The sequence below is a fragment of the Helianthus annuus genome, chromosome 5 (assembly GCF_002127325.2).
Source record: "Helianthus annuus cultivar XRQ/B chromosome 5, HanXRQr2.0-SUNRISE, whole genome shotgun sequence".
Lineage (NCBI taxonomy): Eukaryota > Viridiplantae > Streptophyta > Magnoliopsida > Asterales > Asteraceae > Helianthus > Helianthus annuus.
In genome coordinates, this window is record NC_035437.2 from 83,621,561 (window position 1) to 83,634,850 (window position 13,290).

A 13,290-nucleotide genomic window follows, 5' to 3' on the forward strand; every position below is an offset into this window, starting at 1 on the left:
TCACGTTGCAAAGTTCGATTGAACTTTGACGTGACAAATTCATGGTCAAAGCAGAAAGTCAAACACTGTTTGCCTTTCATGCTTGAAAAGCCTAAACAAGCATGAAAGAAGGTTACAAAGGGTCCAAGCTAGGAAGAATTGAACGAAAAATACTCAGGTAGGTGGCCTTCAACTAGTGAAAACCTCCACTTAGAGCAGATTAGATCAAATGAGCAAGGAATGAGGTAAACTTGGTGGGTATTTATAGGAATTCATGACCCATTAGGATCTTTACAAGTGTTTTTGAGCAATTCAAAGCTTGATCTAAGCCATATACTTGCGGCCCATTGTTTTAAATACCTTGGGAGCTCATAAAAAAGTCCATGGTATGCCAAAACCATGGTTAAAATCAGAGAAAACAGGCTGCTGAACCAAATTCATTGAATCTGCCAGTACCCTCGGTCGCGCCCCGCATAGACCGACCCTCGCTAGGTCGCGGCCCGCAAGGGAAGTTTAACAGATTGTCAATTTTAGTCCCTGCAAGCTTGAAACTCAGATTTTGATGTTTTTAAGCTCCATTAACCCCATTTCAACAACTCTACATTGAAGTTAAAACATAGGGAACATGAAATATGCTTGAAAACATCTCGGATGTCGGTTCGTTTGGTCGTACGGTTGCGTTATTCGGTTAATTACGACGAACACTCGAACGGACGCAAAAACGATCCAAATTACACGACGAATGGTATTTGTGACACCCCGTTGAAACGTTCTCACTTACACTAGCTTGACAGTGACTGCCTTAACTTTCGGGACCGAAGTTCTTAAAACTTGGGGATAATGTGACACTTCGGATTTTCCCGGGAAACCTTTTTGATGTAACTTTGCGTGTATATGTGTTATAAAATGAAAGTTGCATATTATTTAGATGTTCTATGTGATCCTTGTATTATGTGTATGTATTATATATATATAGGTACGTGTGTGTATAGTGGGCCGAAATTACGAAACCCAACTCGAGACCACCCGGCCTGGAGTGAACAATGGACATTTGGGCCGTTGGGCCGCTTCCTCTAGCCTCACACGAAATCGGAAACCCATAAGGGAGCATGGCCCTTGAATGGGTTATAAAATCCCCACATAAGCCACACTTCCCTCATTTTTGACACTCAAACATTCTCTCACTCACACACTCCCTTTCTCCTTCACTAAAACCCTAAAACCCTAGCAACCAAGCATCACTCTCTCCCCTCTTTCCCTCTCTCGGATCGGACCGGCGACAACCAAGGAGCTCTCGGATTAGCTCGAGACCATCACTCGGAACTTGGCTCATCAATCTCTTGTACTCCTCCATCTAACCGGTTAGTGTCTTAAGTGTTTACCATGATTTTTGGGTTGTTGATGGTATAGTGCATTAGGGATTTTAGCATGATAGAAACTATAATGAGAAGATTTACATATTACACAACCCCTTGTATTATGATAATGTGAATGATGATCTTTAATGCTAAGTGGAAATCGAATCAAGTGTTGTTATTGTTGATGATGTTCATGTTCTAATGATAATGTGTAATTAAGAGTGCCTATTTACCGAATGGTTGTGATGTTAACAAGTTGATCCTTGAAATGATTGTTGAATGTTGATGTGCTTTTTGAATGATATGCTTGAATATATGATGAACTAGATGTTAGGATAGATGGTTTTGTTACCGAATGATATGCATAAGTGAATGATTGATGGATAACCTTGTGTAAACATGCTGTTTCGGATTGTGTATGCTAGAATTAGGACTTGAAAGTTCATAGTTATGATGAACATATGAAGAACAAGTTTGAAGATGATATGAATATTCAAATATGCGTGTTTTTGATCCATTTTGCTTAGTAATCAGACAAGAAAACATGTTGGTGGAATATTACTGGATAGTACATGGATGCATGATATTGCAATTCTATTGGTTAGTACACATAACAGGTTCTAGAAGGATTCAGGTGCACGTAACAGTGGTTGCGAGTCGGAACCCTTGGTTGCGACTCGAGACCAGAACGTGATCCTTCGAGATCTCCCGGTTGCGACTCGCAAGCAGCACACTGGAGACCAAGCATGATGAACCGAAACCAGGGTTGCGAGTCGGCATTCCTTGGTTGCGACTCGAGACCAAGCATGATGAACCGAAACCAGGGTTGCGAGTCGGCATTCCTTGGTTGCGACTCGAAACCGTGCATTCTCGAGTCGAAACCACCCTTGTCTCGACTGGGCTGCCTAAGTGTTATTGGGCCATGACTTGTTGGGCTATCTGTTGACTGAACTACATGTGTATCTGTTACTGTTTGTGAAAATGTTAGGACAGGCCCAATAACCCAACTGTTTGATTGTATGCATTCTAAGTGTGTCTATACGTGTTCGCTATACGTGATTACTTGTACCCCAACTTGACCTATATTTGGTAACCATGCTAGGACGTGGTGACCAACGTGTTTGACCAAGTAAATAATCTACCGAGCAACCCAAGGTGAGTTCACAACCTAAAGCATGCGTTCCCGGTGGTTGGGGAAACGGAACTACAAACAACACTATCCCCTATGAGGGATACAACTTACTTTTTCTTCCATTGTTATTGGGAACCTTTGGTTAATTACTGTTTATACGGATTGCAACTAACGGCACTAAACGAAACTCTATCACTCAAGTCCCTACTACATAATACCGATTAGTCACCGGGGCCAGGCGAACGGGTTATTAGTTGATAGCGCTATTTAGGTTTTACCAACCTCACACCGTGCCATGGTTTGGGATCGGTCGTGAACTAATGTACTCAGGCATCCGTCAATGATGATAGAACATTGACATCGGGGCATCCTGCGGAAACGCAAACGGTTACCTAGTGTTCGGTATTGGAAAAACAGTTTAGTCGCTAACTTTTGGGGTAGCTCCCCATGGCATGTATAAACGAGTAAATTAACTGGTGAAACAAGTTTTTGGTAATTAAAACTGGACAACTAGTGAACTCACTCAGCATTATTGTTGACACCTTACTGCATGCTTTGCAGGTAACCAGTGACTGAGGAGCTGCTGCTTGGGGATGTGTAGTGTTCGTCAAAACCCGTGTGTTGGGTTTTACTTATCTTAAACCATGAACTATCTTTTAAAACTATTTGGTTTATGCTTCCGATGTTTTGTTTAAACTTACTATCGAACTTAAACTACGATGTTGCTAACTACTTTAGATAGCAATTACTTTACTATTAACCAATGCTTAGTATAATTGGTGGCTGGATCCTGGTCAGTCACGCCCTCAAGCGGATGTTACTCCGCAGGTGGTATTTGGGGGTGTGACAGATTGGTATCAGAGCCATTGGTTATAGTGAACTTGGTTTTAAAAAGGGGAAAATCTTTTTGAGAAAAACCAGACTATAACCCGTGACTCGTGACGACACTACACTCCAAGCGCAAGGCTCGACTTATCTGACCTCATAGCTCGGACCCATATTTACTCGCTTGTTTGTTTTATGCATTCTTCTTTACTATACGTACTAGTTTGCCTGATTAGATAGATTCGCCTCCCCTCTTCTATCTCATTCTCGCTATGTTACGACATCACACTCATACTATGTTTTCTGGCTATGAAGACAATGAGTGGACGCGGACGAGGAAGCGTCAACATGACTCAGGCTCAGTTCACTAACCTGATCAACACGGTGGCTGCAGCTTTCGCAGCTCACCCAGGAGGTCAGCATGCACCTGTACAACCACGTGTCTGTACCTTCAAGACCTTCATGGATTGCAAGCCTCTTCCATTCAATGGCACTGAGGGTGCCATAGGTCTTCTGCACTGGATCGAGAAAGTCGAAGCTGTTTTTGCTGTCTGCGAGTGTCCCCCTGCTAATTGGGTGAAGTTTGCTACTGGTACCCTTGAGGGAAGCGCGCTTTCGTGGTGGAAGGCGCAAATTCAAATGCTTGGTTTGGAGACTGCTAACGCTACTGCATGGGAAGATTTCAAGGATAGGATCAAGGAAGAGTACTGTCACAGGGATGACATCCACAAACTCGAGGACGAGTATTATGAACTCAAGATGGTTGGGTCAGAGATTGAGACCTACACCAAGCTGTCCAACGACTATGCTGCTCTTTGCCCAAACATGTCCCGACCCATGTACCGAAGGATCGAATTGTACATCAAAGGCTTAGTCCCAGAAATCATGAGCCATGTAACCTCGGCCAACCTCACTACCATACAGCCTGTGGTTCGTCTTGCCCACAAACTCACCAACCAGGCTGTGGAAGAGGGCAGGTTGCCCAAAAGGATCAGTGTTGCGGAAGGAACTTCTAATGATGGCAAACGAAAGTGGGATGGAAATCAGGGCAAAGATGCTAACTCTACTCAGGCCCCAGCTCAGCAAAGAAAAACTGACAACAACAAGGGCACTCAGCAACAGGGTGGCTACCGGGGAAGCTACCCTAAGTGCAACAAGTGTAACAGGCACCACAATGGGGCATGTAATAAGGGTCAATGTCAGCGATGCCACAAGATGGGGCACGAAGCCAAGGATTGTAGAAGTCAGTTCCCAGCAAGGCAGAATCAGCAACAACCCCAACAGCAACAGCAGCAGGGAAACAACCGAGCATGTTTTAAATGTGGGGCAACAGGGCACATGCGAAAGGATTGCCCTGAACTGAATCAGAATCGCAACAACAACCAGGGAGCTGGGATCAATGAGCAAAACAACAATGCTGGGAATGGTGCAAGGGGAAGAGCTTTTGTGATTGGAGCTGGAGAAGCAAGGAACGACCCCAACGTCGTGGCGGGTAAGTTCCTACTTGATGATCGTTATGTTTCTGTGTTATTTGATTCCGGTGTCGATGCCAGTTATGTATCCCTTCGCATTAGTAAGAAACTTAAGCACCCGCCTGCATTATTAAGTTCTAAGCACGTCGTCGCGATAGCTAATGGTAGGAACATCGAGGCCACGCACGTGATCTACGACTGCACACTAGAATTGTCTGGTCACGCGTTTAGTATCGATCTTTTCCCCGTCAAACTTGGAAGCTTCGACGTCGTCATCGGTATGGATTGGTTATCCAAACATCGCGCTGAGATCCTCTGTCAAGAGAAAGCGGTTCGTATTCCTCGCCGTTCTGGCCAGCCCCTCATCGTTCGAGGCAACAAAGGTGGAGAAATCACAGGCATTATCTCGCTTCTGAAAGCCCAGAAGTGTTTACAAAAAGGGCACACCGCTATCCTAGCACTTGTCACCGACACTCACGAAAAGGAAAAGAGGATTGAAGATTTTCCTGTAGTACGTGACTATCCCGAGGTATTTCCTGAGGAACTGCCTGGACTCCCTCCCGACCGTCAGGTCGAATTTCAAATCGAGCTAGCTCCCGGAGCAGCACCCATAGCTCGTGCGCCTTACCGTCTAGCCCCTGCAGAACTGAAGGAACTCTCTATGCAACTACAGGAACTATTGGATAAAGGATTTATCCGTCCCAGTTCATCACCCTGGGGAGCACCAGTACTCTTTGTTAAGAAGAAGGATGGCACGTTCCGAATGTGCATCGACTATCGTGAGCTGAACAAGGTTACCATCAAGAATCGTTACCCTCTCCCGCGCATCGACGACCTATTCGATCAGTTGCAAGGATCGAGCTACTATTCTAAGATTGACCTGCGATCAGGCTATCATCAGCTGAGAGTTCGTAATGAAGACATCTCTAAGACTGCATTCAGAACTCGTTATGGTCATTATGAGTTCCTCGTTATGCCTTTTGGAATGACTAACGCACCTGCGGTTTTCATGGATCTCATGAACCGAGTGTGCAAGCCTTACCTCGACAAATTCGTGATTGTGTTTATCGACGACATCCTGATCTACTCGAAAAGTCAGGAAGAGCATGAACAACACCTACGCCTTATCCTCGAACTCTTACGCAAGGAGCAATTGTACGCCAAATTCTCAAAGTGTGACTTTTGGCTTCGGGAGGTCCATTTCCTTGGGCATGTGGTCAACAAGGACGGCATTCACGTCGACCCCGCTAAGATCGACTCGATAAAGAATTGGCCTACACCCAAGACTCCAACCGAAGTTCGCCAATTCTTGGGATTGGCAGGATACTACCGCAGATTCATCAAGGGATTCTCAAAGATTGCACAACCCCTCACGACTCTTACTCAGAAAGGCGTTGTTTACAAGTGGAATGAAGCTCAGGAGTCAGCCTTTCGGAGGCTAAAGGATAACCTCTGTAGCGCTCCTATTCTCTCGTTGCCTGAAGGCACTGACGACTTTGTGGTTTACTGCGATGCGTCTATCCATGGGCTCGGTTGCGTGCTAATGCAACGCGAGAAAGTTATTGCCTACGCCTCCCGACAACTCAAGACGCATGAAAGAAACTACACTACGCATGATTTGGAACTGGGAGTAGTGATCTTTGCTCTTAAGATATGGAGACATTACCTGTACGGTACCAAGTGCACTATTTACACCGATCACAGGAGTCTCGAGCATATCTTTAGGCAGAAGGAATTGAACATGCGACAGCGTCGATGGGTCGAACTCTTGAATGACTACGAATGCGCCATCAAGTATCATCCGGGCAAAGCCAATGTCGTGGCAGACGCCCTCAGCCGAAAGGACACTATACCAAAGCGCGTGCGAGCATTGCAACTTACCATCCAGTCTAACCTCCCTACCCAGATCCGAAACGCTCAAGTTAAAGCATTGAAACCGGAAAACATCATGGCTGAGTCTCTACGAGGATCGAGACAGCGACTAGAACGAAAAGAAGATGGCGCTTACTATGTAACAGAGCGCATTTGGGTCCCACTCTATGGAGATTTACGTGAACTCGTGATGGACGAAGCCCATAAGTCCCGCTACTCAGTACATCCTGGTTCGGACAAGATGTACCACGACTTGAGAACTACATACTGGTGGCCTGGCATGAAGGCCCACATAGCAACATATGTCAGCAAATGTTTGACTTGCGCAAGAGTCAAGACAGAGTACCAGAAGCCAGCAGGCCTACTTCAACAACCAGAAATCCCGAAATGGAAATGGGAGCAAATTTCCATGGATTTTGTTACAGGGCTACCTAGATCTCAACGCGGAAATGACACTATTTGGGTAATAGTAGATCGATTGACCAAGTCCGCGCACTTTCTGGCTATTAAAGAAACAGACAAGTTTTCTACCTTGGCGGAGATTTACTTAAAGGAAGTAGTTTCAAGGCACGGGGTGCCAACCTCAATTATTTCCGACCGAGACGCTCGTTTTACTTCGGAATTGTGGCAAGCTATGCACAAATCCTTTGGCTCACGTTTGGACATGAGCACCGCTTATCACCCGCAAACGGATGGACAGTCCGAACGCACCATCCAAACCCTAGAAGACATGCTTAGAGCATGTGTGATCGATTTTGGCAAGAATTGGGAGAAACATCTACCGCTAGTAGAATTCTCGTATAACAACAGCTACCACACTAGTATACAGGCAGCACCTTTCGAGGCATTGTACGGTTGTAAATGCCGGTCACCTCTCTGCTGGGCGGAAGTCGGTGATAGTCAAATCACAGGCCCAGAGATGGTGGTAGATACAACAGAAAAGATTGCCCAGATCAGACAACGCATGGCGGCAGCTCGTGACCGTCAGAAGAGTTACGCTGATAAGCGTAGGAAACCATTGGAATTCCAGGTCGGTGACCGGGTTCTACTTAAAATCTCACCCTGGAAGGGTGTGGTTCGCTTTGGTAAACGGGGCAAGCTTAATCCGTGATATATCGGACCATTCGAAATTACCGAGAAAATCGGTAAGGTTGCTTATAGATTGAACCTGCCTGAAGAACTGAGTACGGTACACAACGTTTTTCATGTATCTAATCTGAAGAAGTGTCTATCAGATGAAACACTCGTAATTCCTTTCAAGGAACTAACTATTGACGAACAGCTACACTTCACTGAGGAACCGATTGAGATCACGGATCGAGAGATCAAAATCCTCAAACGTAGCCAGATACCTCTTGTACGAGTCCGTTGGAACTCGCGACGTGGCCCAGAGTTTACCTGGGAGCGGGAAGACCAGATGAAGCACAAGTATCCCCAGTTGTTCCCAAACGAAAACCCCAGCACTGAAGCTACAACCGAATTTCGGGACGAAATTCCAAACTAACGGGGGGATGATGTGACACCCCGTTGAAACGTTCTCACTTACACTAGCTTGACAGTGACTGCCTTAACTTTCGGGACGAAAGTTCTTAAAACTTGGGGATAATGTGACACTTCGGATTTTCCCGGGAAACCTTTTTGATGTAACTTTGCGTGTATATGTGTTATAAAATGAAAGTTGCATATTATTTAGATGTTCTATGTGATCCTTGTATTATGTGTATGTATTATATATATATAGGTACGTGTGTGTATAGTGGGCCGAAATTACGAAACCCAACTCGAGACCACCCGGCCTCGAGTGAACAATGGACATTTGGGCCGTTGGGCCGCTTCCTCTAGCCTCACACGAAATCGGAAACCCATAAGGGAGCATGGCCCTTGAATGGGTTATAAAATCCCCACATAAGCCACACTTCCCTCATTTTTGACACTCAAACATTCTCTCACTCACACACTCCCTTTCTCCTTCACTAAAACCCTAAAACCCTAGCAACCAAGCATCACTCTCTCCCCTCTTTCCCTCTCTCGGATCGGACCGGCGACAACCAAGGAGCTCTCGGATTAGCTCGAGACCATCACTCGGAACTTGGCTCATCAATCTCTTGTACTCCTCCATCTAACCGGTTAGTGTCTTAAGTGTTTACCATGATTTTTGGGTTGTTGATGGTATAGTGCATTAGGGATTTTAGCATGATAGAAACTATAATGAGAAGATTTACATATTATACAACCCCTTGTATTGTGATAATGTGAATGATGATCTTTAATGCTAAGTGGAAATCGAATCAAGTGTTGTTATTGTTGATGATGTTCATGTTCTAATGATAATGTGTAATTAAGAGTGCCTATTTACCGAATGGTTGTGATGTTAACAAGTTGATCCTTGAAATGATTGTTGAATGTTGATGTGCTTGTTGAATGATATGCTTGAATATATGATGAACTAGATGTTAGGATAGATGGTTTTGTTACCGAATGATATGCATAAGTGAATCATTGATGGATAACCTTGTGTAAACATGCTGTTTCGGATTGTGTATGCTAGAATTAGGACTTGAAAGTTCATAGTTATGATGAACATATGAAGAACAAGTTTGAAGATGATATGAATATTCAAATATGCGTGTTTTTGATCCATTTTGCTTAGTAATCAGACAAGAAAACATGTTGGTGGAATATTACTGGATAGTACATGGATGCATGATATTGCAATTCTATTGGTTAGTACACATAACAGGTTCTAGAAGGATTCAGGTGCACGTAACAGTGGTTGCGAGTCGGAACCCTTGGTTGCGACTCGAGACCAGAACGTGATCCTTCGAGATCTCCCGGTTGCGACTCGCAAGCAGCACACTGGAGACCAAGCATGATGAACCGAAACCAGGGTTGCGAGTCGGCATTCCTTGGTTGCGACTCGAGACCAAGCATGATGAACCGAAACCAGGGTTGCGAGTCGGCATTCCTTGGTTGCGACTCGAAACCGTGCATTCTCGAGTCGAAACCACCCTTGTCTCGACTGGGCTGCCTAAGTGTTATTGGGCCATGACTTGTTGGGCTATCTGTTGACTGAACTACATGTGTATCTGTTACTGTTTGTGAAAATGTTAGGACAGGCCCAATAACCCAACTGTTTGATTGTATGCATTCTAAGTGTGTCTATACGTGTTCGCTATACGTGATTACTTGTACCCCAACTTGACCTATATTTGGTAACCATGCTAGGACGTGGTGACCAACGTGTTTGACCAAGTAAATAATCTACCGAGCAACCCAAGGTGAGTTCACAACCTAAAGCATGCGTTCCCGGTGGTTGGGGAAACGGAACTACAAACAACACTATCCCCTATGAGGGATACAACTTACTTTTTCTTCCATTGTTATTGGGAACCTTTGGTTAATTACTGTTTATACGGATTGCAACTAACGGCACTAAACGAAACTCTATCACTCAAGTCCCTACTACATAATACCGATTAGTCGCCGGGGCCAGGCGAACGGGTTATTAGTTGATAGCGCTATTTAGGTTTTACCAACCTCACACCGTGCCATGGTTTGGGATCGGTCGTGAACTAATGTACTCAGGCATCCGTCAATGATGATAGAACATTGACATCGGGGCATCCTGCGGAAACGCAAACGGTTACCTAGTGTTCGGTATTGGAAAAACAGTTTAGTCGCTAACTTTTGGGGTAGCTCCCCATGGCATGTATAAACGAGTAAATTAACTGGTGAAACAAGTTTTTGGTAATTAAAACTGGACAACTAGTGAACTCACTCAGCATTATTGTTGACACCTTACTGCATGCTTTGCAGGTAACCAGTGACTGAGGAGCTGCTGCTTGGGGATGTGTAGTGTTCGTCAAAACCCGTGTGTTGGGTTTTACTTATCTTGAACCATGAACTATCTTTTAAAACTATTTGGTTTATGCTTCCGCTGTTTTGTTTAAACTTACTATCGAACTTAAACTACGATGTTGCTAACTACTTTAGATAGCAATTACTTTACTATTAACCAATGCTTAGTATAATTGGTGGCTGGATCCTGGTCAGTCACGCCCTCAAGCGGATGTTACTCCGCAGGTGGTATTTGGGGGTGTGACAGTATTTTTATATTCCAATCACTAAAATAAAATATTTTAATGATTACAAAATTTTTTGGATGTCCGGGTATGTTCAGAACGTAAGGTATGCGCGTAAATGCAAACTTATGCACTTTTTGACGCTTTTAGTCCCTATTGATCAAATAAGCATATTTTCGCATACCGAACCCCTCAAAGCCTATTTCTAAGCTATGTATAGGATATTTAGGGTATGTTTAGCTTATGATCATGTTCCGGAATGTTCATTATTATACAAATCAGCATACTTTCGCAGTTTGACGCAAATAGTCCCTACGATCGAATAAACTTGTTTTCGACACACCAAACCATCCAAAACTTAGTTCTAAGTTATGTAAAGGTTGTTTAAGGTATGTTAAGCCTATGTCACTGTTCCAGAGTGTTTGTCGCGTTAAACTGATTACGTTTACGCATCAGTTCGCGTATAACTTTCCAGAAAGCGATTTAAAGCTCGAAATTGAACAAGAATTGATATGTGCAAATGATACACGTATTTATACAAATCCCAAGTATGAAACACAAGATTTCATTGGTTTTGTACTTGTATGATGGTTGTAGAGGCACAGGTGTCACAGTCTCCCCTACTTTAGGAAATTTCGTCTAGAAATTTATTCGAAGGAGTCTGTCTGTAGTTGTGTTAAACAATTGTCTTACGCGAAATCTAGAGTCTTTGTCTATTTGCATAGAGTAACCCATCAAAGAATTCCATGTAAGGCATAGCTTTATCATTCCCTAGTGGGTGCTTCCTTAGATAAAGTAGGAAGTGGGAACGAGAGATTTGATTAATGATAAAGATCAAACTAACCAGTTGTTCTGTGAGTATCCCTTAAGAATCTAACTATTAAGACAGAAAGATCTTGTAAGGACTTGTATTTCATTTCTCCAGTGGATATTCTTCAGAAGCGAAAATGAATGGATGATTCATTCTCTTCAATGGATTCTTCGTCAGATGTGGAATGAAATACGAATAGGTTATTCATTTCCAATGGATATTTCTTCAAAAGCGGAAATGAATGGATAATTCATTTTCTCCAATGGATACTTTTATCAGAAACGGAAATAAAGGAATGTATAAGCTGTTCATTTCTTAATGGTTATTCTTTCAGAAGCAAAAATGAATGGATAATTCATTTTCCTTAATGGATGCTTCGTCAGAAGTAGAAAATGAAGAATGCTGAATAAGTTATTCATTTCCTCGATGGATATTTCTTCAGAAGCGAAAATGAATGGATAATTCATTTTCCTTAGTGGTTACTTCGTCAGAAGTGGAAATGAAAGAAGTGTCGCAAAGAATATTCATTTCCCCGGCGGATATTTCTTCAGAAGCGAAAATGAATGGATGATTCATTTTCCTCAGTGGTTACTTCGTCAGAAGTGGAAATGAAAGAATCGATACAGGATTATTCATTCCCCAATGGATATTTCTTTAGAAGCGAAAATGAATGGATAATTCATTTTCCTCAGTGGGTACTTCATCAAAAGTGGAATGAATTTATTCATTTTCCTTAGTGGATATTTCTTTAGAAGCGAAAATGAATGGATGATTCATTTTCCTCAGTGGATACTTCATTAGAAACGAAAATGATGAAATTAATGTTGGATTATTCATTCCCTCAGTGGATATTTCTTTAGAAGTGAAAATGAATTATCAATTCATTTTCCTCAGTGGATACTACACCAGAAACGGAATGAATTTATTCCTTTTCCTCAGTGGGTATTTCTTCAAAAGCGAAAATGAACGGATAGTTTATTTTCCTCAATGGATACTTTATCAAAAATGAAAATGAATTTGTTCATTTTCCTCAGTGGATATTACTCAGAAGCAAAAATGAATGGATAATTCATTTTCCTCAGTGGGTACTTCATAAGAAACGAAAATTAACACGGTTCATGAATAGATTATTCATTTCCCTCAGCGGATATTTCTTTCAGAAGCGAAAAATGAATAGCCAGTTCATTTTTCCTCAGTGGGTACTTCATCAGAAACGGAAATGAATATAGTTAACTTTTGTTTCTTGTTTAGGTTGGCACATGACAAAACTTGCTGTGGTTTCCGTGCACTGAATTCCATAATTATGTATGCATCCATAATTACGCAATTCCTTGCACAGTCCGCACTGTTTATTTTATAATGTGTAGGGGATAGAATCGGTCGAACAACCTTGTGATAACTTTGACTAGATTACCATAGAGTTTCTTTGATTAGGTCAACACATAAACACGTAAGAACATAACAGTCACACAATTGTTCACTTGGTTATCAATTCGTTACCAGTTTGTTATTAACTTGTCGTTAATTTTTACATGTGCATTTAAAGTATACCAGGAATCCAATCAATGGACTTGAACTAGCACTTTAAACAACCTCAAGAATCTATCTAAAAAGATAGGATAATCTTATAAGGATTCAATTTCGTTCACAATGAATCGTAACATTCATATTAAAACACACAGAGAATCCAATTAAGGACTTTGATTTTGTGCTTTAAACATCCACAAGGGTCTAACTATGAAGATAGGAAGATCCTATA